Raw genomic sequence first — 26,030 nt, forward strand, 5'->3', positions numbered from 1 at the left:
CATGTTGCCCTTCCTCTCTGAGGAAAAGTACTCTATAGGAGGCTTTAATTAGTGCTGGCAGCTAAGGCCAGAAACCTTTCCTTTCCTTTCCTTACTTCATTCTGCAGTCTTTTAGAGCCTTCTTTCCTTCTCTTCTTCTTTTTTAAAATCTCTTCTCATTTGGCCTAATCAGAGTCTATCACCAAAGAGAAATGACTACAGTGATACATCTCCTGGCAGTTTCCAAAGCATGGCTACATACATTTGGGTTCTCACAATAATTGTATAAAGTAGACCAAGCAGGCTTTAGTACCCTCACTTGACAGAGGAGGAAATTGATGTCTGGAGAAGGCATATTCTATGGCAGTGCTGTAAATTGGTGCATTCATTTTGGAAAGTAATTTGAGCGCACATATACAGCAACTTAAATATACACATACGCTTTCACCCAGTAATTCCACTTCGGAGAAACTGTCCTAAGGAGAGAATCCAACAATATAAAAAAAAGCTATGTGCCCAAGACATTTACAGCAATATTATTTAAGATTTTAATAACCAGAAACCACCAACATGCCCAGGCCTGGGGCAAAGACTAAGGAAATTATGGTAAACTCACTCCATGGATAGTTAAAGAGCAAATAAAATGGTCTTATAGCAAAAGGTTTTTAATGCAATGGAAACATGATAACATATAACATCAAATAAAGGAGATAAATTATGTACACAATAACAGTATGGTCACAACTATATAAAATTATTAGAAGAAAATATTCCAGTGTGTTAGAAATGACTATCTCAGGTATAAGACAGTTATTTCTTAATAATATACTAACAATTTAAGAAAGCAGCAGCTGAAATAATTATAATAGATCAGCACTATTCTAAGTGTTTTGAGTGTATTCATTCACTTAATTCTCATAACACTGTATGAATTGAATGTATGTATGCCCCCAAAATGCATATGTTGGGTCGCCAATATAATGGTATTAGGAGGTGGGGACTTTGGGGGGTAATTCAGGTCCAAGGGGGGAACCCTCATGAATGGTATTTAGAACCCTTATAAAAAAGACTCCAGAGAACTCTCTTGCCCTCTTTCTGTCATGTGAGGCTACAACAAGAAGTCAGCAGTCTGCAATCCTACCTAATAATAGACAAATATGCAAATTGACCATACCTCCGACACACGCACAAGCCACGCCCACAAACCACACCCACCATCCAGTCAGAGTGAGTATGCAAATTAACCCATCCAAGATAGCTACAGCCACAGAGAGCAAGGTTTCCCAGGCAACAGAGGGAAACAAGCTTTCCGCCAGCCGTTGCAGGCCTAAGCCTCCACTCAAGCTACAAAGTTTCAATTATAGAAAGTAAACAAATTCAAACAGAAATGGCATCAGAATGGAGCTTGAGAGAGCAGGCCAGGGTTGCCACTGGCAACAGGGGAAGCAAAGCTTTCCGCACACCCTGGCAGAGACCACCTGCTTAAGGCAACAAAGTTTCAATTATAACCCCAACAATAATGGCTGCCGGCCTCGGAGGGAGCCCCAGGCTTGGCTCTGCTCCAGGCTACAAAGTTTCAATTGTAGAAGGAAAATAAATTCCAGATACCAGGGCCTCCGCTTGAGTTGCCAGGGGGCGTGGCCGGCCTGCAAACCACCACAGGCCCCTCGCTCAAGCTGCCCCACACCTCAAGGGAACCCCACCCTGATCAGGGACACCCTTCAGGGAAAACCAGTTGGCCCCCACCCCTGTACCAGGCCTCTATCCTATCTAATAAAAGAGTAATATGCAGATTGATCATCACTGCAACACACAATATAGCTGCCCCATGTGGTCAAAGATCCTGCCCCCATGTGGACACAAGATAGCCAGCAGGAGAGGGCAGTTGGGAGACACCTGGCCTGCAAGGGAGGGCAGTTGAGAAGGACCAGGCCTGCAAGGGAGGGCAGTTGGAGGTGATCAACCCTGCAGGAGAGGGCAGTTAGGGGTGACCAGGTCGGCAGAGGAGGGAAGTTGGGGACAAACAGGCTGGCAGCGGAGTGGTTAGGGGTTGATCAGGCTGGCAGGCAGAAGCAGTTAGGGGCAATCAGGAATGCAGGCAGGCAAGCAGTTGGGAGCCAGCAGTCCTGGATTGTGAGAGGGCAGTCGGACATCCCTCCAGGGGTCCCAGATTGGAGAGGGTACAGGCTGGGCTGAGGGACAACCTCCCTCGGTGCACGAATTTCATGCACCAGGCTTCTAGTTGGATAATAGTTCTCATCAGAGCCCAATTTTCCTGATATTGGACTTCTAGCCTCCAGAATGGTGAGAAGTAAATTTCTGTTATGCATAAGCCATCTACTCTATGGTATGTCTGTTATAGCAGCCTGACCTAAGACAGTGTCAATATAAGGCAGGGACTACTACAGTTGAAGCTGAGGCACAGTAACTGCTCTTGGTCTCAGTTGTCAAGTGACAGAGTTGGGCCCCTGAGCCCACACTCACCCACAATGCTCTGCTGGCCCCCCTTCTGACAGCTAACAAACACAGAGCATTTACTAGGTTTCCAGTTCTTACCTATATCATCCCATTAGATTCTCCCATTAGTGTGATGAGGAATATACTGCAATGATTCCTATCTTATAAATTAAGTAGCTGGCATTTAAATAAATTAAAGAGTTACTTGCTCAAGGTCCCACTACCCTGACCTGGGCAGGATGACCTTGCATTTGACCATTATAATAAACTGACTGCTTCTTCTTGGCATTGATTTCTATCCTTTCCTAAACTTTCTGCAATGAAAATAACTTTCTTTACAAGTTCAATTAGATGTCCCCTAACCCTGCCCATCCTGCTGCCTATTTTGGTAAGTAAAGTTTTATGGGAACACACATGCCTCTTTGTTTATGTACTATCTATGGCTGTTTTCACTACAAAGGCTGAAACACAGACCATAGGGCCCACAACCCTATTGGGACCTTTATAGAAAAAGCTTGATGACCCCTGCTTTAAATTATCACTGAGCTTGTGAGGGAAACAAGGGAATTAGAATTGATCTTCCAACTAGTGATTGCTGGAAGCAGCAGATAGAAAGGAAAATGAGGAAGAATGCCTTGAAGTACATTTGTATATGCGATACACTGTTGCCCCATCTGTAGCTAGTTCTCTCTCTCCTCAGACCAGATTAGACTAGCTAAATCTAGAACACATGGTATGCCTAGCACTGCTTCATCTCTAAACCATTCCATGAAAGCCTGGGCAACCATAACAGCAGCAACGAATGGCTCTGGGTCCCTTTGTAAATTGCCAACATTAAAACCACGTTGAACTCAGTGGTTGAGTGTCGACCTATGAACCAGGAGGTCATGGTTCAATTCCCAGTCAGGGCATATGCCCAGATTGTGGGCTCGATCCCCAGTGTGGGGCATGCAGGAGGCAATCAATCAATGATTCTCTCTCATCATCGATGTTTCTATCACTCTCTCCCTCCCCCTTCTTCTCTGAAATTAATAAAAATGTATTTTTTAAAAAACTACGTTGAGAAAGACTTGGGTGTTTCCACAGCACAGGCTAAAAAATTTGAGCAGACGAGTGAGAACTGAGAGTGTTTTTAGAGAGCATTCCAGTCATTTCAGAAGTTTCCCCATCTAAACAGAAATGCAATAAATGGAAAGACACACCCTTTAGAACTAGAAGAACTTTTCTGCCAACATGGGCTTTGGGGCATGCCAGCTTGGTAGAAGAGTGGAATAATATTTAGCACCCCCTGAAATGGAAGCATAGTGACCAGGGGCTAACATAAAGTCCATACATCCCCTGACTAGGGAAACTAAGCTGCAAGTGACTAAAAAGCTACTATCAAGTCAAGTTTTATGCTGCATCAGTCTCTGCCTCCTTGTAGATCTAAATAACTGAGAAGAGAGAATTATAACGTCTTTCGAATACTCTTGTATACTAGGTTATATTGTCCTTAAGCATTATCTTATAACATCTATTGGTACTATCTCCAATTTACAGAGAAGTTCAGAGAGACCAGTGAACTTGCTCAAGGTTACACATCTAATAGAAACAATAAGGAAGACTTAACGAGTGCTACATAGTATATTAGTTTAGAGGATGGACTCTGGAGCCCAAACCTCCAGGATATGTATCTCAACTCTGCCACTTGAGAAAGTCACTTAACTTCTCTGCTGCTTATTTTCTTTACCTGTAAAGTAGGGATAACAATTACAGTCATCTTGAGTAGACATGAGAAGTAAGTGAGTTAATTTGTATAGTGCTTAGAACACTGTATAACACATAGTGAGTATAAACATTTAAGTTAAAACTATGTGCTAGGCAGTGTCCTAGGTATTTCATATACATTATTCTTGTAATCCTAACAATAACCTTATAAAGACAGGTGCCCCCCCCCCCATTTTATAAAAGAAAAACCTGAGGCTGTAACAAACAAGCAATTTTCTCAAATGGTAGAACCCAGGGTCACATGCAAATAGCCTAACTCCAGAGCTGACACACTTAACCACGTCACTATGCAGCCTCTACCTGGTATTAGAGGTCTGTCTGTTTCTCATGCTCATGATCCAGATGTTTTATGACTTGGTATCCTTCTTGGTGCAGCAGCTCTGTTTGAGCACATGTTCCATCATCGCAGACCCACATGGCCCCAAGTCTCAGAGTCTGGCTCACATTCCAGGTCACTTTCTATCTCCTGCCTGGGTTTGCCCTGGACCTGGACTCCAATCCAAGGGAATCTCTTTTTGTCAACCCTAAGAGGCTGGGAGTCACTTTTGTATTAATAGAGAGAGACCTTGCTCTGGATAGTTTCCAGCTGGGACTTTTTATGCCTTCTGCTTGCTATGAAAAAGCGATAGTCAAGGAAGGAAACCTGGGCAGGAAAGCGAAGAAGATACAGCAATTAAAATCTAAGACTAAAGTTCAAACCCTGTGTATTAGTTTGCTTGTGCTGCCATAACAAAGTGCCACAGACTAGGTAACAAACAACAGAAATATATTCCTCATGGTTCTAGAGGCTTGGAGTCCAAGCTCAAGGTTGTCAGGGTTGGTCTTTTCTGAGACTTCTCTGCTTGCAGACATCCTTCTTCTCCCTATGTCTTCATGTGGTTTCCCCTCTGTGTGTGTCTGTGTCCTAATCTTCACTTCATATTAGAACACCAGTCATTTGGGATCAGGGCCCATTTATATGACCACATTTTACCTTAATTATCTCTTCAAACAAGGCCTATCTCAAGAATACAGTCACATTATGAAGTACTGGGGGTTAGGACTTTAACATTTGGACTTTGGGGAGACACAATTCAACTCACAACAACCAGGCTACCCTACTTTTCAGTTGTATGCCTTTAGGAAAGACATATAACTGCTCCAGTCTTTAGTTTCCCTCTATCTGTAAAAGGGAACAAGAAAAAGACCTACTTTACAAGATTGTTGTTGTGTAAGGCAAAGGAGATGCGAAAAGACTGGACTACATTTGGACATGCTTCCCAAGATGATTAAACACTTAGAGATGATGGTAACACACTTGGAACCCCTGCCTAATTTTGGATGTTGTACTTTAAGAGGAACATTTGCAAATTAAAGTAACCAATTTGAGATGGATCAAAATAATGAAGGGTCTGGAGTAGAGGACATGAAAGGAATAGTTGAGTTAAAGCAAGACATTTATTTAGCTCAAGGAGAAGAAATGGAAGGGAGGATGCAGAGAGCCCTCTTAAAATACTTGTTTACTGTTATGGTGAAAGGGGGGAATTAGTTGGTTTGGTTTCCAATAATAAACATTTATAGGGAGAAAGATTTGGGCCCAATAACAAGAGGAGTTTCTAAAAGAGCATTCGAAGTTGAGGTACTGAATTTCCTCTCTCAGAAGGTGTAGTTAGGCCCAGGTGCTTCTCTGAGCATTTACTCTGCCAAACATGGTGCTAGGCAATTTCACATAGAGTGGGGTAGAGAGGATTAATCCTGCCTTGGGATTAATTTATGATTAGGTTGGAATAGCTGGCCTCTGAAGTCTCCCCAGTTTTGAGGTTCTCTGTGCCATAAACTATATTGCCAATGAGAAAGAGAAACTTAACACAAGCAAATTTTAGTGGATGGAGTTATTTTATAAGGAAATAGATTCTCATGAAACTTACTGCAGAAAGTTTAAATTTCTCACAAAGGACTAGAACTGGCAAGTAAAATGTATTCAGGGTTAGAAGCAATTTTTCTTTCTTCCTCATGGCTCTCAAATGGCCCCCTTTCGCCTCAGAATCCAGCTCACCTTCCTTGTCCAGCACACTCAGCTAATTCACTGGAATGTCTGACTTTCTACTCCAAAGGAACTCAGCTTGAATAGGACACCCATTCTTGGTTCTGTGAGCTATGGCAAAGGCAGGCTGGGTGGAGGGGTTATGTGATTCATAATCCAACCTTATTGGAGTGGAGCCAAGACGGGGCTGGTAGCTGCCCTAAATCATGATTTTGTCAGAATTTATCAGATACCTAGATAGAGATATTTTACTTCACTTTCACTCAGAGATTCCAATTTCATAGTTATTGGGTAGCATTTGGGCATCTATATTTTTGAATTGCCCTCATGGGTTGATTCTAGCATGAACCACTGTACTACATTGCATTCTGTCCTTTATGCTTCTAACTTCTCCATTTCTCAACCAAATGCACCCTTATTTCATATGAATGTATTTGTACCTCTCATTCAACATTTATCAAATTATACTTACTCTAATTTTGTCTTATATCCCCAGCTTAGTTATGTGGTCCTGGAGGGCACAGATTATTTCTTCTTCATCTTGCCAACTCCTACAGCATTTACAACAGTGCCTGGCACAGCAGTGATTTCCCATAGAATCAATATGGCTCTGAGAACCTACAGAAAGCTACATTAATGGGATGTTTTCTACCTTCCCAGCCCAGGCAGGGAAGCCCACTCAGAAAATGCCTAATTGTTCTGTGATTTGATATAGCTGGGTAGTCAGGCTGGGATGAGGGTGATTAATTACAAGAGGCACGCTGTGATGTCCCAGAGGCTGGTAGCCTATGTTACACAGTCAATTAGCTACCCGACATAATCATCTAGGTTGTTATTTATTACTAGCTATGTCTGAGCAGTGAATCTGTGAGGCAGAGAACCAACAAGAGGATCTGTCAGTGTGGGCCTCCAGGCAGAAAAACCAGAGAACATAAGGGGGCACCAAGGACCCCAAACAGGAGCCATTCTCTCCAAGTCAGGCAGCTGGAGAGGTTCCAGATCCTCCCACCCACAGCACTCAATACACAAGATGAGGAGGAGCTGAAAAAAAGTTCAGTTTGAGCAGGGTGTACAAGGCTCCACGGATAGAGAACACAGAAAATATTCAGGTTTGTGCATGAGAAGTCTGTACATTTGAGGCTGAGGAAGAGGCATGCACTAGAGAAAAGAGAGATCACAATAAAGGCTTTAAGTGTCTTTACCTGGCCTCAATAGACAGGTTGTGGATGGGAAATCAAAAGGCCACTCTTGAGTGGTGTGGGTCATCATTGTTGAAAGGCAAGAGAACATCACTTTTGACAAGGGTGATCTGGAAGGCGGTGGAATGCCAGCCAGACCTGGAGGGCAAAGGGAAGAGAACTGCAGGAGAGAGGAAGGAAGAAACCTTAAGCTTTGTAGACACCTCCTCTCAGACATTGTACCTGACATTGTGAAAGACAGTGCTACATAATGGAAAACCCATAGGTATTGAGGCCAGATTCAACCCGACTTTGAAAATCTTGGTTCTGCATCTCACCTTGGGCTGGTTTCTTAACCCACCTGAGGCTGTTTCCTTATCTGTAAAATGGGAAAAAGATATTTATCTTCACGTGTGGTTACAAAGATGGATTGAGATAATCATGTATGTTGAACACCTGGAAGGTGCCCAAGATGAGAGAACTCACTATTACTGCTGCTTAAAACAGACCCACAGAGCTGTCTTATCAATTCCACAGTGAGAAAACTGAAGCTTAGAAAAATGATCTAATTTGTCCAAGATTATAAGATGGTAAGTGGAAGAGTCAGAATTTAAACTCATACATGTTTGACTCCAAAATACACATCTTTTCCAGTATACCTTGGAGAGAATGGGGCCACACAGGCTATATTTAAGAGAAAATGAACACAAAATTTTGTGTGGAAGTAAAAGTTGATAGAAAGAGGTGTACTTGCTCATACTAACAAATTAGTCTATGATGGAACTCATCATTGGCTTCCACTGTTTTGAGCTTTCTTCCCACCTTTACCTCCCATTCCTGCACCTCTGCCCCATCACTTCCCCTGGCTTCTGTCACTCTAAGTGCCTTTGTTTCTATTGGCTTCTGTTGTTCCCTATGATCCTTATGGCCATTGTTGATATTCCTCAGGGTATAAGACAGCTTGGCAATATTTTGGAGAGACATTTTTTTTTTTCATCTTAATAAACTGAGCAGGACCCCCAAGTGGAATTTCTAAGGCCTCAGAGACTAGAGACACAGCTCTGTAATGTCACACTTAGCCATTTTTCTCCACAAGGGACATGTATGAACTGCACTGGCCCATTTTTACACAGATTTTTTTTCAATAAATATACAGTTAGTCCTCATAGCTATGAGTTTCTCATCCAGGAATTCAACCAAACTGAGGTTGAAAACAAAATTTTTGATCCGTAGTTGGGAATCTGTGGATGCACAGTGCTGACTATGCATTGTTCTACACCGTCTTATATAAGGGACTTGAGTACCCTTGGATGTGCTATCTGTGGAGTGGGGATGGGTGGGAAGTGTCCTGGAACAAATCCCCCACAACAAAAGTTACATGAATTTTGAACTGGGATGGGGTGGAGGCAGCACCTCAACCCCATGTTGTTCAAGAGTCAACTATGTATACAAAACAGAGTATATGAGAGCACACATATCAAATTTTTGGATATTTGTTAAAATGATAAGTGAAGAATGTTTTGTTCAGTGTAGCAATAATTAGCATTTTTCTTATTATGAACGATGTTGAACATTCTTTCATATGGTTAAGAGCCTTTTTCTCTGAACACTTTATGAACTTAGCCCTTCTCCCATTGGGTTGTTGGTCTTGTTTTTATTGATTTGTAAGAGCTCTTTGTATGATAGAAATTAGTCCTTTGTTACATGAGTTGAAAATATTTTTTCTAATTTACCCTTGATTATGGTGATTTTTGCCATCCAAATGTTTTTAATGTAAACAAATTATTCATCCTTTTTAGAAGATTTTTGTTTTTAAAAAATCATAGAAGCTCTTCCCCTTTTGAAATTGTAAACTAATTTTTCCACAGCTTCTTTTATTACTTTTAAGTTTTCATTTTTGCATTTAAATAGTTGATTCTTTTGAAATTTATACTGGGGTAAAATGTGCTTTATACATCCTTTTTATCCCCCCAGACAGTTAACCAGTTGTACTAACAACAATTATTGAATAATTCAAATCTTGTCTCCAATGATAATACCACTTTTATTATTTATTAAGTTCCTAAGAGTATTTAGGTCTGTTTCCAAACTTTTAATTGTGATGTGGATCATTTTCCACTCATGCAACAATAGCACACTGTTTTGTTTTGTTTTAATCCTCACCCAAGGATATTTTTTCATTGATTTTTAGAGTGAGTGGAAGAGAGAGGGAAAGACAGAGAGAAATATCTGTGAGACATTGATTGGTTGCCTCCCTGACCTAAAGAGGTTCAGAAGATTAAAGTTGCCACTCTAGTCAAAGAGGAGCAGTGTCCATTTGAACACCCACCTAACCTGCTTCCTCTTTGATCCTCCAGCCCTTCCCATCTGAGATAATAGGAGTTTGACAATGGAATTTTGTTAAGCCTGATTTATAGTTGTTGATGATTCATCAATCTTTACTTGAGCATGATCTTCTCTCTCCTCTTCCCAACTCCCAACCAGGAGTTGACAGCAGTTAACCATAAGGTCTTTTAGTGATGATAGCCAGGCCAACAAGTTTTTTCCATACAATCTGGTAGAAGGAGCACTGACGGGGGAGGCAAAAGACTTGGGCTAATGTTTTGCTCTGATAGTTACTAATTGCATGACCTAATGATGATCACCTAAGCTCTCAGGCCTGCTTCCTCCTCTTATCAATGGGAGAGTGTGAATAAATGAACTGTAGTGAAATATTATTCAGCAGTCAAGATATATGCATTACAGTGGCATGCAAAAATCTGGATGAATATACTTTTGTGTTTGTTTATTTTTATTTTGTTTGTTAGTTTTGAAGTCAACTCAAACTTACAGAAAAGTTGCAAGTATAGTCCAAATGCTTTTCCCCCCCTGACCCACTTGAGAATAAGTTGCTGATACTCCATTACCCTTGAATTAGGGTATATTTTCTACATGTAAGGGCATTCTCTTATGTAACCACAATACAATAACCAAAATCAGGAAATTACATTAATATCTGACCACCATGTAATCCTCAATCCTCATTTAAGTTTTGTCACTTTTTGCCAAATGCCTTTTAGAGCAAAAGCTTCTGGTTCAGAATCACATATTGCGTTTCATTGTCATGTCCTTTCAGTCTCCTTCATCTGGAACAGTTCTTCGATGTTTCCATGACCTTTACACTTTTGAAGATTTTGCAGTTATTTCATAGAATGTCTCTCAATGTGAGTTTGTCTGATGTTTTCTCATGATTAGATTCGGGTTATGTATCATTGGCAAGAATATCCCAGAAGCAAAGCCGTGTTCTTTTCATGGCATTCTATCAAGCACATGATTTTGATTTGTCCCATTGCAGATGAAGTTCACTTTGATCCCTTGATTAAGATGGTGTCTGCCAGGCTTCTCTCCTGGGAAATTACCTTTTTTCTCTTTAACAATATAATTTTAGGTAAAAAAAAAAATACTACGTCCAGAAATTATAAAGTATAATGCCTTTTTACAAAGTTAAAAATAATAATGCGTATTTGGAATATAAATCGACAAGATAGAAGCACATAGAAAGACAAGCAAAGAATGAGGAACACTGAAATAAGATTGGAGACTACGTTGGGTGGAAGGAGGTTGGGGTCTGGGGGAGATGGGAGGAGAAGGAAAGCACAGGTATATGTAAGTTATTGCCAAGTTCCTGGTGTTTGTGTTGGGTAGTGGGTTCAGAGAAGCTTATTATATTGTTAAAAGCAAACAAGATAAGAAGTAAAAGAAGGCCATGCTTGGACCAATGGTGAGATTAAGTCAAGAACCATTGATGAAAAGTTAAAGATTGTTTGATAGACAGTTAGCAGAGAGATCCTGGGCAGAGAAAGAGAACTTTTAAGTTTATTTCAATAACAACTGCCTCCAGCCCCAACCATAGCGATGGTGCTTCTATGAAGGGAGCCAAACACTCCACATCATTCTACTCTCTTGGCCACCAATGATTGGTTTGAGCCCAGAGAACAGACTATGCAGACCTAGGAAAGACATTGAAGCTTAAAGCATTTTGATAATAAAATCTAGGAAAATCCTCCTACTTCCTGGAGCAATTTTGCATCCCCAGAACATTTGCATTTTTCCAGCTTCATTTCCCTTTTGCAAGAACACATATGAACTTCTCAGTCCCAGACTGTGGCCTCACCCAGACCCTGACCCTTGCATGTATGGGGCTGGCACAGTTGACACCAACAGGCCTTTATTAGAAAGAGCCCTGGGTTCTAATTCTACTTGCATCTTTAATTGCTAAGTCACCTGAAACAAATTAGTTCTCTTTCATAGGCCTCCATTTACCCAGCTAGGATTAACCACCTTTTTCTTTACCCCTGAGATTCTGATTTATCAGGTGTGGGTAGAGCCCAGTTAGTTGTATTTTTAAAAAGCTACTGAGATAAGAATGTACTTGTTGTTCTCTACCTCTCATTCACACTCCAATGTTCTCACTTTAATGCTTTAATGTTTTAGTTTTTCTAGGTGTACAACTTTGTGGTGGATGTCCACTGAATTGGGCTTTTCTCTGGAACATGACAACACCCCACATTTATCTACCCTATGATCCCACTCTTAGCTATAGCCAATTTATCTAGGTTTTGTCACCTGACTCAAAATAGGTCAATCATACAGTTGACACTTGAACAACACAGTTTGAACTGTGTGGGCACACTTATACACAGTGTTTCCAATTTACCAGAGCAATTCAAACTCATGCTGTTCAAGGGTCAACTCTGCAGTTGGGAATCCCTGTATGTGAGGGCTAACTGTAGTTATATGTGGAGCAGATTTTCCACTGCACAGGAGGTTAGCACCCCTAACTCCTGGTGTTGTTCAAGGGTCAATTGTATTCTCTTTCCTGGAAATTTGGAATTTGGACAAAAGATATTTCAGTCTCAATTTTGGCTATTCTCTTGAGTCACAAATGAGATTTCTGCCTTATAAATCTTTTTTTAATAGAAAAGTTTTAGAATGAAACTGATGCACCAGGAAGGGGAGAGATGGAAGGTAAGAAGTGTGCATGGAGTTCTCAATTGTTTTTGATTTCTTGGTTCTAGTCCCTCTGGATTCCTGGTTTCCTTCATACCCTCCTATAATGGTTAATTTTTTGTGTCACCTTGACTGGGCTATGGGATGCTGAAATAGCTGGTAAAGCAATATTTCTGGGTGTGCCTGGAAGGGAATCTCTGGAAGGGATCAGTATTTGAATCAATAGACTGAGTAAAGATGATCATCCAGACCAATGTCAGTAAGCATCATCCAATCCTCTGAAGGCCTGAGTGGAACAAAAAAGCAGGAAAAGGATGAATTCACCCTTTCTGCTTGAGTTGAGACATTTACTTTGTCATGTACTTTGATATTGGTACTCCCATTCTTGGGCTTTTGGCCTCAAGCTGGGACTTGCACCATCAGCTCCCAGATTCTCAGGCCTTTGGATGTAGAATGAATTATAACACTGGCTTTCCTGGTTCTGCAGCTTGAAGACAGCAGACTGTGGAACTTCATGGCCTTCATAACCACACAGAATATGATCACACCCCACATTTGTCTGCCCTGTATCCCACCATAAATATCCTCTTACGTATATATTCTATTGGTTCTGTTGCTCTGGACAAACACACTGACTAACACACTTAGAGTAGATGAGATGATGAGATACTAAAGTCACCTTTAGTTTGCCCAAGTTGCTTCTTTTGAGATAATTGGCACAGTAATCTGTCCACTGCCCGGCTCACCCTCCTTCATCCTGGACAATTGGAAGGTCATTGTGGGTTGATGGACTATAGACTGAACAGCTATAAGTAGAAAACAAACTGCTGAACTGAGGGTGGATGTGAAGTCAGAGGGATGTAAAAGGAAGCTAAAGTTTTTAGTTTCTCAGAGGGAAAAATAAATAAAAATACTTATTCATACTAAACATTAGAAAAATATAATAGAATATGTGTGTCAAAATTTTCAGTAGCCACTCCAAAGATAAATATAAATAAATGGTGGGGCAAAAGTAGGTTTACAGTTGTGAGTACACAAAACATAGTTTATTCTTGTATTATTATTTATTAACTATTTTTAAATTAAAATATATTTTATTGATTTTTTACAGAGAGGAAGGAAGAGGGGGAGAGAGTTAGAAACATCGATGAGAGAGAAACATCAACCAGCTGCCTCCTGCACACCCCCTACTGGGGATGTGCCTGCAACCAAGGTATATGCCCTTGACCAGAATCAAACCTGGGACCCTTAAGTCCGCAGGCTGATGCTCTATCCACTGAGCCAAACTGGTTAGGGATATTTATTAATTATTGTATTATTTCTCATATGAATAACCGCAAACCTACTTTTGACCCACCCTATGTGCATATATTTCAAATAAGAAGAGTAAAACAAAATGGACAGAGGGAATTTCATAGTTTCCAATACTATGGATCTCCCCATTATAAAAAACAAAATCAGAAACAGAAAGTCTCCCTCAAAGAAAAGATCAACAATACTAGATCAAAGATGAGAGTGTCATTTTTGTCCTGCCAAACTGACAAACAAACAAAAATGATAATATCTAGTTTTGTCAGGATCTGGAGGAATGAACTCCATGTGAACTTCTGGTATGAATGTATATTGCTATATTTTTTCCAGAAGGAAATCTGCCAACTTATGCCAAAGCCATGATTTATGTATCTTGAGTTTTGACCCAGAAATTCCACATCTAAGAATGTATCCTAAGGAAATAATTAAGACTGTAAGTAAAAGTATCCATTCTTACATGGTTTATGATAGTGAAAATGTTAAAATAACCTAAATGCTCAAAATTATGTTATAATAAATCATGCTAGTTCCATACTTCAAAACAATATACAGCCATTATTAATGATAATATAGGATAGTATTGACTAGCATGAAACAGAAAGACATTCACAAAAGTTTGGTAAGTAAGAATTAGCAGGACGCAAAGCAATGTGGATGGACCGAGTTTTTATAAAATTAATATGCATAGAAAAATGTTGGGCAGGACTCACACCATGCTATTAATTGATAGAATTCTTCAAGTAATAAGCATGATTGTTCATTTTCTTTTGTTTTTCTGTATTCTAGAATGGCACCTTTTAGCTAATAATACCCTTTTCAATGGTGACTTAGAGTTTACCCAGCGCTTTCATACTCATGATTCCATTTGAGCCACGTAACAGCCTAGAGAGTTGAGCAAGGAAAATATTTTCATCATCCATTTTGACTCACAAGAAAATAGAGCCAGTAAGTAAAATAACTGGCATTAATATGCAGGACTTCCTTCCCCTGCACCATGAGAGAATGGCATAGTGGAAGTGCCCGAAGGCTCAACAATAGGTTAAGCAAATTAAAATACCAGTAAGATGTAGTTTGACACATTAAATGTGTGTGGATCTATGAACAGGGAGAGAAGGAATGCTAAGTAAGCACAGAAGTAAACCACAAGGTATATGCATAGGAATTGTAGCTATATATATATATATATATAGTATGGACACATAAATATACATATGTATGTATGTGTGTTGAGGGGTGGGTACCATCCTGGGAGTGTATTTATAGGGATATTAAAAGAGTTTGTGTTTTCTGTGTAAGATTCTGAAAGTACATTACTAGGTGGTACAAGTAGAACCAATGTTTGCTAAACACATGGCCAAACTAGAGACAAAAGTCAAATAAAATTAAATCGAAGGGAGGGCAATGAATTGAAATAAAGGGGCAGGGGTAGGGAGAGCAATTGTTCTGGTTTATCCTGGACAGAAGAGTTTCCTGGGACCAAGGCTTTTCAGTGCTAAAACTGGGTAAGTCCTAGGCAAAATGAGAAAAGCACCACCCTTGGCCCCCTCCCTCCACACACACCGAGGAGAAGTGGGAAAAGATTGAGCTGAAAAGGTCAGAAAGCCAGCAAAAAAAAAACAGTGAGCAGGGCAGAAAGCTGAAAAGGGCCTGTACCCCTCTTTTCACCTCTTTCATTTGAAGAGGAAAGGGTTTGCAGTTGAGGATTGCTTGCTAGAGGAAGGGAAGGGCCTGGTTACAGCTAGCCTCTAACTATAGTGGGGGCAGAGGAGGGATTTAGCTTTCTGGGAGTTCTTTTATTTCACCACTGGGCTCCAGTTTCAATCTACAGTAGCGCTCAGCACCTGAGAGCTGTGGAGTTGGGCCTCAGAGGCCCTGGGTTTACAACTTGGCTCTGTTGCTGCCCAGCTGTGTGACCTGGGGCTAGTTTCCTAACCTCTCTTTGCTTCAATCTCCTCATCTTTAAAATGGAAATAATCATAATCTTACCATATGAAGTTGTAGTGAGCATCGAATGAGATAATACTTGCATAATGCCTGACATGACCCATGTCCCCCAAATGTTAGCTGTTGTTAATGCAATCACAACTAAACTGGAAACAGCAGCAGCCACAGTGGAGTTTGTGGGCCTTTGCATTTGCTGTCTGGGCACCAAAGTCATTCTACGTTGAAAATGGTCTTCTAATTTCTGGTTCTCAGTTCAACCACTTCTGATCCTGTTCACATCTTATCTCCTTCCCCCCCCCACCAACCCCCTCCCCCACCATTTTCAATCCTCCCCCCACCGGGATCTTTCTCTGCACCTTAGCCTTTAAAAGTCCTCAAGCTCCATTCAGGTTTTGTGGACACCACTCCCCCTCTTCCCCTCCTCCACACCACCTCCAGGGAATAGATGTGTATTATTAGCTGGGATTCTCTAGAGACAGAATATCTCAACTTAGAGGGACCAGGAGGTTTGCAAATTATGCTTTTAAACCTTCCATTCATACCCCAGGACCCTCACACTTGCCCCTGTGAGGACTAGAAAGGAGGCCGGTCCTCACTTACTTTGCCAGGAACTTGGTCTTTAGGAGGCGGAGAGACAGAGAGCAACCATAACTCAGTCAACGGTGAATTGGGCAAGTGCTTGAAGTAGAAAAGGGGAGGTACTTTTTGAACTGATTGCTGGAAACCTCAACCCACAATTGGTTTTTAATTTTTGGAAATGCCCTAACCTCAGTTGTCAATGCTATTACCAGTGGAAAATGAGCAAAAACTAAATAACCACGTGGATTTTGTCGAAATTGTCTTTGTGGCTACGCAGGGGCATTTCCAGAGACTCTGCATGAACATTAGTGAGATAAGTACTGACAGCTGGGAGATGCTAATTGCTGGGAATACTAACAGCTGGCTAATGCAGGTAGGAAATAGGACAAGATCTTTCTGATCTTACATGGGGCTGAAACAAATTCTACTCAGCATTATTATGAAGGGATCTTTCCCTGCCATGCCTTCGTTCTCAGTGTGAGTGTTGGACAGCAATATCTGAAGGCACCCCACAGTTTACCTGAATTTTCAAAGGGCTTCTATTCAATCATTCATTCATCAGCCAAACATTTATTTAGGCATTGCATTAACACTGGGGACATAAGGGTCGATGAAACACTGTCCTTTCCCTCGAGTTCAAAGTTTAATGTGGATGGATCATTATTATGAAAACTATATACAGGAGTGCACTTTCCCTTTCCACCGAAGACTGAAGACGGCATCTCCCTGGCTGAGCTGAAACACCGAAGACTCACCAGAGCAGAGAGGAGAAGACCAGTGCAGCTCAGAGCTGAGGTGCACAGAGCCTCTGGCTGCAGAGGGGCCTGACCCCAGGCTGCCTCACAGCTGTGCTGTATCACCACTGAGCTGTTGAGCACTGAATAGTTTCCTTCTTCACTGCACCCCAAATTGGGGATTTCTATTGGCTTTGGATTGGCACCGCGGACCATTGGTTGACAGCAGACATTTGAGGAGAGCCACCAACATGAAACAAAGAAACTGAAATAAACAAACAGAAAACTAGAACCCAGCATAAACAGAGAAAGTGCAGAATGGAAAAAACTCAGTGATGAACTTCTAGTCATATAACTAAAATGGAATGCTATTTTAAAAGGAACATCAGAGAATAAGAAAAATACTCTGGGAATTAAAGAGGATAGCTGAACATGAAAACAAATCAATAGAACAAAAAATCTATATGCCAAAGTTCTGGGAACAAGGAAGGAGTGGCAGTGATAGGCCTCAGGCAGATGGGCTGAAGTTTAAAGGAAAGTTTTTCAGAGAGGAGAGCATTAAACCAAACTAGGTGAAGAATAATGATGGCCTAAACTAAGGCAATATTAGTGGACATGAAGAGTAGTATAATTTGAAAATATAACAAGAATAATGGAGATGATGCTATATTTATTATGATGGAAAATAATTTCATAGCATTTGCTATAAGCTAGGCACTATCCTAACATTCATAACAAACTGTGAAGTAGGAATTATTATTATCCCCATTTTACAAATATTGAAACTAAAACAAGCCAGTTTAAGAAACTTACCCACAGCTATTTATTATTGTGGTGGAACATGCCAGGTGGCCTAGGCCAGGAGGTGGGACTGTGATTGTACCTATAGCCAAAGCTTCATATCTTGGATGAATTAACCACATTAAGGTCCAAAAGGGAGCTGGAAGGAGCTCACCTCCCTAGTAGAGCTCAGAAAATTAGGCTTCTGCTAAGCTGATCCAGGTAGATGTATTTTGTCAGTCGTAGAATAAGGGAGACTGAAGCTTGAGAAGAAAGTCTGAGCTAGAGGCATAGGTAAGTTTAGGAATTATCAGATGGTAATAGAAGCTTTATGCAAGATATTTAGAAGCTTTATAGAAAGAGATTATGTAAGGAAAAGAAATAGAAAACAGATCAGACAATACTAAACTAGAAAAGGTTTGAGGACTCGGTAGAATGACAACATTTAAGGGTCTGGTAGAGGAAGAAGAATCTGTAAAGGAGATGGGAAAGAAGCATTCTGAGCCTGGCCAATGTGGCTCAATGGTTGAGCATCGATCCAGGAACCAAGAGGTCACTGGTTCGATTCCTGGTCAGGGCACATGCCTGGGTTGTGGGCTCGATCCCCGGTGGGGGGAGGGGGGCATGCAGGAGGCAGCCGATCAATGTTTCTCTCTCATTGATGTTTCTATATCTCTATGATTCTCCCTTCTTCTCTCTCTAAAAATCAATAATAAAAAAAGAAGCATTCTGAGAAGAAGGAAGCCTGCTCTTAGAGAAGAAGTGCCTGGAGGCCAAAAATAAGAGTCCTTTTAGACGAAGAGCGAGAACATCAGAGTCAGAGGCTGCAAAGATACAAGGTAAGAGTAAAACAGAAAAGTGTCCATTAGTCTTAGCAGGCAGAAGGCTGATGGTGACTTTGGTAAGAGCAGCTGGAGGAGAAAACCAGGAGCAGGAGTTTAGAATGATAATGAGGCAAAATCTTAGAGGCAGTGAGTGTCAACCACTCTTTGAAGATGGTCAGTACAGGTTTACCAGACAGGGCTCACTCTGGAACACATAGCCACTATGAATGCTATGGAATTTATTGTAGAAATTAGTCCCTATGAAAATGTGGGAGGAGTTGAGGAAGGAGGGAATTGGAGGTCAGAGAAACAGTCACTAAACAAATTGCAGATGGACAAGTTGGATGATCCCAGAAGCAGGTCTGTTTGCTTTTGTGGGGCCACAAAGGGCAGCTTGTGGGGAGTTCTGTGGAAACCACTATCCCTGGGGTAGTTGATGGCTCTGTGGGTCTGCTGGTGGGCCTGGGGCAGTTGTTGGCCAGTAGGGCTAGTAGTCAAGAAGATGAGCTAGCACAAGCTGGCAACCATTGAGCACTGTTTGTCCAACAGTGGAGAACTTCTGACAGTAATTCCTTTTTTCTCACCTCTGCCTTCCAAATTTCATGCCAGTTCTGAGACTGGCAAATAATGACTAAAGACATATAAGGAAGAGTGTCCTGGGTAACATGGTTTCCAGCCTTAGCCAAGTTTACAAACCCAGTCCAGCATTGAAGGGGAGGAAAAAATTAAAGCTTTGCTCTACTGGAGGACCCCTGAGAATGCTGCAATAGCATAAGAGCAGTGAGTCAAAAGAGGCATAAAGGAGTTCAATCCACGATCCATGTAGAAGGATTAGCCAGTGACAGGAGAATACACTCTGAATTCTTAGAGGAAGGGGGGAAGGTAGCAAAAATGTATGTGGCCATTGATACCTTCATAGGAAGAAGGGAGGGTAAAAATTATAGAACCCTTATTTTGGATGGGGGGAAGAAGTCAATGAAGCCCAACATGAAGTAAAACCAAAACCTTGAAAATTTTCTGGAGTCCAGGATAGAGAATGGTGTGGCTCTAAAATGGATTATGTAGCTCAAAAGCACATGACTACAGACTGAGTAATTGAATAAAGACTGAGAGTTTGGTTGCCAAGAGCAACACGGACAAGGAATAGCAAAGTTTCCACTGATCTGGAAAAGGAGCTTTTGCAGTGCAAGGTGTGATTCAGTGCACGGAAGAGCTGATCTTTGTCACTTCTATGTCCAGGGCAATGCCCTATTTGTACTTACAGATTGAAAGGGAAAGGTGGCAATAGGAACTATGAACAGGGAACTGGCATGGAGACTCTCTGATGTACAGCTCACTTGAGTTTATAACAATGGTTCGACCAATATTGAGAGCAGTCTCTTAACCTCAGTACAAATGACATTTTAGACTGGATGATTCTTAGTTGTAGGGAATTGTTCTATACATTGTAAGATGTCCTTCAGAATCTCTGGTCCCTACCTACCAAGTGCCAAAAGCAGTTCCCTAGTTTTGACAACCAAAAATGTCTCCAGACATTTGCCAATTATTCCCTGGAGAACAAAATCACCTCTAGTTGACAACTACTGATTTAGAGGAAAGTAGGCAACAACTTTCCATTGTGTTAAACTGACCTTCCATTGTACTAAGAGGAATTTGGGGTGAAGATCAATGGGGTCTCCTGAAAATAGGAAACAACCTACATGTCCAATAGAATATTGGTCAAAGTAATCATGTTATATCTGCATAATGAAATATTATATAGTATTAAAATAATAGTGTGAAAGTATTTTAATATGAAAATATGCTCTAGGTTAATTTTTTAAAAGCATGCATGGATAGCCTGGCTGGTATGACTCAGTAGTTGAATGCCAACCCATGAATCAAGTGGTCATAGGTTTGATTTCTGGCCAGAGCACAAGCCCGGGTTTCAGGCTCCATCCCAGTAGGTGGTGTGCAGGAGGCAGCTGATAGATATTTTTATTTCTCTATCCTCCTCCCTTCCTCTCTCTCTAAAATCAATAAAAACGTATTTTAAAAAATGAAAGCATGTATGTGTATTTATGTGTATATATGTGGCCAACGCAAAAATGTATGAGAATATACAGTAAAATATATGAGGATATACAGTGAACATCTTAAGAATTATAGGCTTTTCTTTCTTCTTTTGTTTCCATATTTTCTACAAGAAGATACAATTTTTTAAAAAGGTGGATATGCCATTTCTAGGCCAAAGGGGTGGGGATTTGCTTATGTTTGTTTGCTTATTTGGTTTTTGCTCCTGAAGTTATGTGTCAAAGAGGCACCATAATTTTACATTTGGCACAGCTCCTTTAGGGACCTAATATGTGGATTACTCTGGTAAAATTGAACAGTTTATCCCAATGCTGGAAGATATGTAAACTAGGCTTTTCCCACAACCCCTCCTTCCAGCAAGGAGAAGTCCAGATAAAAGAATCACTCAGAAAGAGAGTCTGGAAGAAAGTGTACCCAATTCATTGGCCTGGAAGAACCTTCTTCTGCTGATGACCCTACAAAAGGCAAGGCAGCTCCAGGCTTCTCATTGGGAAGATTCACTCTTTGGCCTAAACTGACTGTAGACCTTTCCAGGCAATGACCACTCATTGGGCTACATGCATGTCTTTAATTATCCACTGGTTTAGGCTAGCTTCTCTTTCCCTTCCCCACAGATCACAACCTGAGGAGGCAAAGCCTTCAGGCATTAGTGAGTTAGCCCTGATAGGGTCAGAGAAGAACAAAATAAGGGGAGGGCAGCAGCTCTTAGGGGGTTCTGGTGCCTGAAGTCAGTCAAGCTGTGGGCAGCTAGGAGATATGTACCTCTTCTATAGTCCTTTTGTTTGAGGGGCTCAGAGTGAGGGCCAGAAGGGGAGGTAGAGGAAATGAAGAACCCTCTCAAAAGCCACAGAAGTGATTTCTTCTTGTGTCTTTATAAAGACAAGTTTTTAAAAGTGAGATTTGTTTGACGGTGAGTCATCCCCAACATTTGATGGATATGATTCAGATGACCTTCCCTGACAGCATATTCTGAAAATACGGGTTAAAGTTTCCTGATTGTTCAGGAAACCTCAAAGAGTTCTGAAAGGCAGCATCATAAGTTTAGTTTTTAATCATCTATATTTTTGGTATTGTTGTTGGTAGATTGAAAGCAAATAATAACAATCCTTGGCTCTGCTGGGAAGAATGGATGTTTACCTAAGACGGGCAATAATTAAGTTGCCACCAAATGCAAAGCATAGATAGATATAAGATGGAATTTAGGAGTTCTGAGTTCTAAAACTCCTCTCTCAATAACCAGCAGGGAAACCTGACCTTGAACAAGACACTTTACCAACCTCACATATAATACTAGGATAGTGTTAGACTAGACAGTGTTAAGGTCCCCATCATTCTTCCCTGAAGCCTGATACTCATCAAGGTTAAGTGCTCATCCTCTGTGCAACCTCAGTATCTTGTGTTTTTCCTTGTAATAACTTATCATAGAATATTGCCATTGCCTCTCTGGTCTACAAATTCTCCTTAGACTATAGATAGAATCCCTGCCTTATTTACCACAGTATTTCCAGAACCCAGAATATTGTCTGTATATAGTATATAGTCAGTAGATATTTTTGAATGAAAGTATAATTGCCCTAAGAGTTTCCCCATTCTAGTCTCCAGTCTCATTTTTCTGCCTCCTATTATTTCTCTTGTCTTCTCATTGGATCTGGAATAGAAACTTTTACTCAAACTTTGGGTAAACTTTAAGCCACTTTTGGGAACTAGCTATACTAGACACCTCTTGGGTATTCATTCATTTCTTAATGACCATTGTTTTGGCTATGGGAATGTACCTCTCAGATGTTCAGCTATGAGAGTATGATCCACCAAGGGCTGACACTGCTGAGCTCAGAAATGCAAGGCTATGTTTGCTCCAAAGCAACTCCACCCAAAGGCTTCTTCTAGCTAATGACCAAGTCCAGCAGGGATGCTAAGGCAGACCTCTTCCTAGTATAATATGTCTCCCCTAAGGAGCAACTTTGGCTTGAGGACTCCCCAGGCCTTGCTGAACTCTTCTTGGAACTTAAAACTTAGACTTAGAGCAAGTCTAAGGTTCCTTCCTTCCTTCTATTCTTTCTCCCTACCTTCCTTCCCTCCTTATTTCTTTCCTTCTCTCTATTTCCTTCACCTGGCTCCCTTACCATTCTATCTCACAAGTATTCCTCTTAATATATTTTATCTGATTTAATATTGTCATGGCATCTGCTTCTTGGAGACCTGGACTAATACATCCACTTTCTCAGAGAGTTTCCTCTATGCTACTGGGTTGACCCCCACATGTCTCCTTTGTCCTTCACCCTACTACTAGCAATTTAGACTAGATGTAGACTAATCACATTTTCTTTCCAAGGAATTTGACATTTGTAGTAATTTAGACTCTGTGAATGGCTGTAACCAAGGGAAACAAATGGCAATCATGGGACAGTCTTCTGACCATCATGCTCTTGAAGAAGCAGAAAAAACTTGTCTGGAAAGAAAGAAAATGACACAAACCTCAGAGATCTAAAGATAGTACTGCCTGGGCACCTGGTAACATTTCTGTTTCTTGTTTAAATCCCCAGAGGCCTAGCTGTCTTTGATTTCTGCAAGATTCTTTGGTATCTATTCAACACATTCAAGTTTTGGCTTAAGCTAGTTTAAATTGAGTTCTGTTGCATACTATCAGAAGAACCTAGTCTGAGACCTAATGAAGTTTCAACTATGAAACCTAATGAAGTTTCAACTATGAAATAGGACCATTGTTAACATAGAACAACAGAGGGTAACTATCATTAACCTACTCCCTATTGTGAGGGTGACCATATAATTAATTATCCAAACTGTGACACTTTTGAGAGTAAAAGGGGGTGCTATTTATAATTGCACTGAAACAATAGGCTTAATCTAGGATTGTCCTGAACAAACTGAGGTAATATGGTCACACTAACTCCATAAAACAAGTCAGTTGATAAAAGAATTTATAAAGTTGGATAGAGTTGTGGTGAAACAAACCCCATATAGTACAATTGAAGTACCATTTACATTAATTTTATTAATGAACAAACCAAGGTAAAATCCAAGAATCCTTTGCACTCCATCCATGACATTGCCCTCACTTACCTGCGTCATTCCCCAGACTCTCTGCTATAATCCAGCAGTACTTCATGCTTTAGTGCCTTACTGACAGCAGGCATTTCACTGCACCAGGCTGTGCTCATGTCATGGTCTTACCCTGGAATTCCATTTCTATTTTAATTCACCAATTCTAAACCTAGTCCTTTTTGATGAGTTTGATACTGAACATTCTCCTTTCAATGAGGTCTCCCTAAATGCTCTGCATTTGTCTATTTAAGCAGGTAACACATTTTATTGAAGTTAACTGTTGATGTGTTCAACCTCTGGGCAATAGGACAGTCTCTATCATCTATCTATCTATCTATCTATCTATCTATCTATCTATCTATCTATCTAATTTGTCTATCTTTCTACCTACCTACCATCTGTATTTATTTATTTGTTTTTATTTCTTTTTCAATTCTCAATAGTAGGCTAGATGCTAATTAAGAAATGTTTGATGAGGTTACACCAAGGAAGGTCAGTGAAAATAAATGGGAAGTTTTCAAAGAATCCCTTCCCTTTTAACTAGCCCCTCTCACCAACAATTACAACGACTAACAAAAATTTGAGAAGGGCTTATATTAGACATGAAAAAACTTCTATTGACCTGGATTAAAGACCAGACACAGAAGCATATTCCTCTCAGCATCATGATGATCGCAGCCAAAGCAAAGAGTTCGTGATGTTGAAAGAAAAGGCTGGACCCGACTCTGTTGTTGAATTTACTGCTATCCCTGCATGGTTTAAATTATTCACTAATCATTATTCATTACATAACACAAAAGTGAGTGGTGAATCTGTGAGTGCTGATGTGAAGGCAGCTGAAGAATTTTTGAAAACTCTAGATAACCTGAAAGTTTTTCATTAATAGAGAGAATATTTATGGTGCATTATTCACTTACAGACAAATCTATTATGAAAAGAAAATTAACACACTAAGCAAACCACCATGGACAGTTTTCTGAAAAGAGTGACATCTTTTCAAGAAGAGCCACAGGCAGGTCCTTCAGAAGGTGTTCCAGAAGAACAGTTATCATAAGAAATGACAGCTCCATGATTGTTTTTGCCCCTGAAGACCTTCCAGTGGGACAAGATGTGGAAGTGATATTGATGATCCTGACTCTGTGTAGACGTAGGCTAATGTGTGTATTAGTCTTAGTTTTTAACAAAAAGGTTTAAAAAGTATAAAAAATAAACATTTTTTTTACTGACCAAATATGCAGTTTGGACTTTATCCAATAGGCCAATGTTTCCCAAGATCTGTTCTGTAAAACACTCATTTTGGGAGATGTGAGTAGCCACTGCATGAACATGGTCTGCCCTCCAGTACATTTGGAAAGTGGTTGGTGGAACTAAGGTGAGCTCTTTGCTCCCAGACTCTGTAGTACTTTTAACACACTAAAAAGAAATAAGAATAAGAATAAGAATAAGAATAAGAATAAGAATAAGAATAAGAATAAGAATAAGAATAAGAATAAGAATAAGAATTAAGAAGAAGGAGAAGGAGAAGGAGAAGGAGAAGGAGAAGGAGAAGGAGAAGGAGAAGGAGAAGGAGAAGGAGAAGGAGAAGGAGAAGGAGAAGAAGCATCATTTCCTACAAAAGTTTGCCCCATACCCTCTGATATTAGTTCTGAGAATTTCAGTTAGGCCAATGCTGCCATAGATATGATAACAGAGGCTGCATCTTCAGATCTGTGCTGAAGTAGATTTACTAATGTGAAGAATGGAAGCTTATAAAATGGATTGCACGTGACGAACCTGAGGGAGGAAGATCAGTATGGATGGGGGCTAGTGACAAATGGTGAGGATCTGCAGTAATGCCAGTGAGGACCAGAGGGGCCAGCCTACGGTAGCAGAAAAGAGCATGGACTCTGCAGCCAAAGCACCTGGGTTGATATCCCAGTTTTGTCCCTTACTAGCTAATGACCTTGGACAAATGACTCTACCTCTCTGTGCCCCAATCTCCTCCTCTGTTAAATGAGAGTGATAATGTGCTCATGGGGAGGTGTTATGAGGATTGAAAGAGATAATACTTATAAAGCACTTAGAATACTGCCTGGCACATATTAACACTGCAAGAGCATCTTGTTAGATAAATGCAGAGGATAGGATAGAATTGGAACAAGTCAGAAAAGAAAGTGTGCGCTGTACTAAGCATGTCTCTGCCCTCTTGTCCCAGGCTGGCTTCTTTCTCTTTCTGTGGTTCCCTGTCTCCCTTCCTCAGTTTTGTTTGAGGGCAAGAGACATCATATTGCTTGACAAAGGAGCAAACAGGGGCTTTATGTGAGCCTTTAACTTACATGAATGTAAAGAA

General features: G+C 40.6%; 1 long non-coding RNA gene across 1 annotated transcript in view; it reads left to right on the top strand.

Annotated features, from left to right (window-relative positions):
- Positions 1-18,483: 18,483 nt before the first annotated feature.
- LOC114234263 (uncharacterized) overlaps positions 18,484-26,030 on the top strand; it is a 60,036-nt gene continuing 52,489 nt past the window's right edge. The window contains exon 1 of the long non-coding RNA XR_003620452.2: positions 18,484-18,580. This is a non-coding gene — a long non-coding RNA (uncharacterized LOC114234263). The remainder of the gene's footprint in view (positions 18,581-26,030) is intronic.

Source organism: Eptesicus fuscus, chromosome 13 (genome assembly GCF_027574615.1).
Source record: "Eptesicus fuscus isolate TK198812 chromosome 13, DD_ASM_mEF_20220401, whole genome shotgun sequence".
Taxonomy (NCBI): domain Eukaryota; kingdom Metazoa; phylum Chordata; class Mammalia; order Chiroptera; family Vespertilionidae; genus Eptesicus; species Eptesicus fuscus.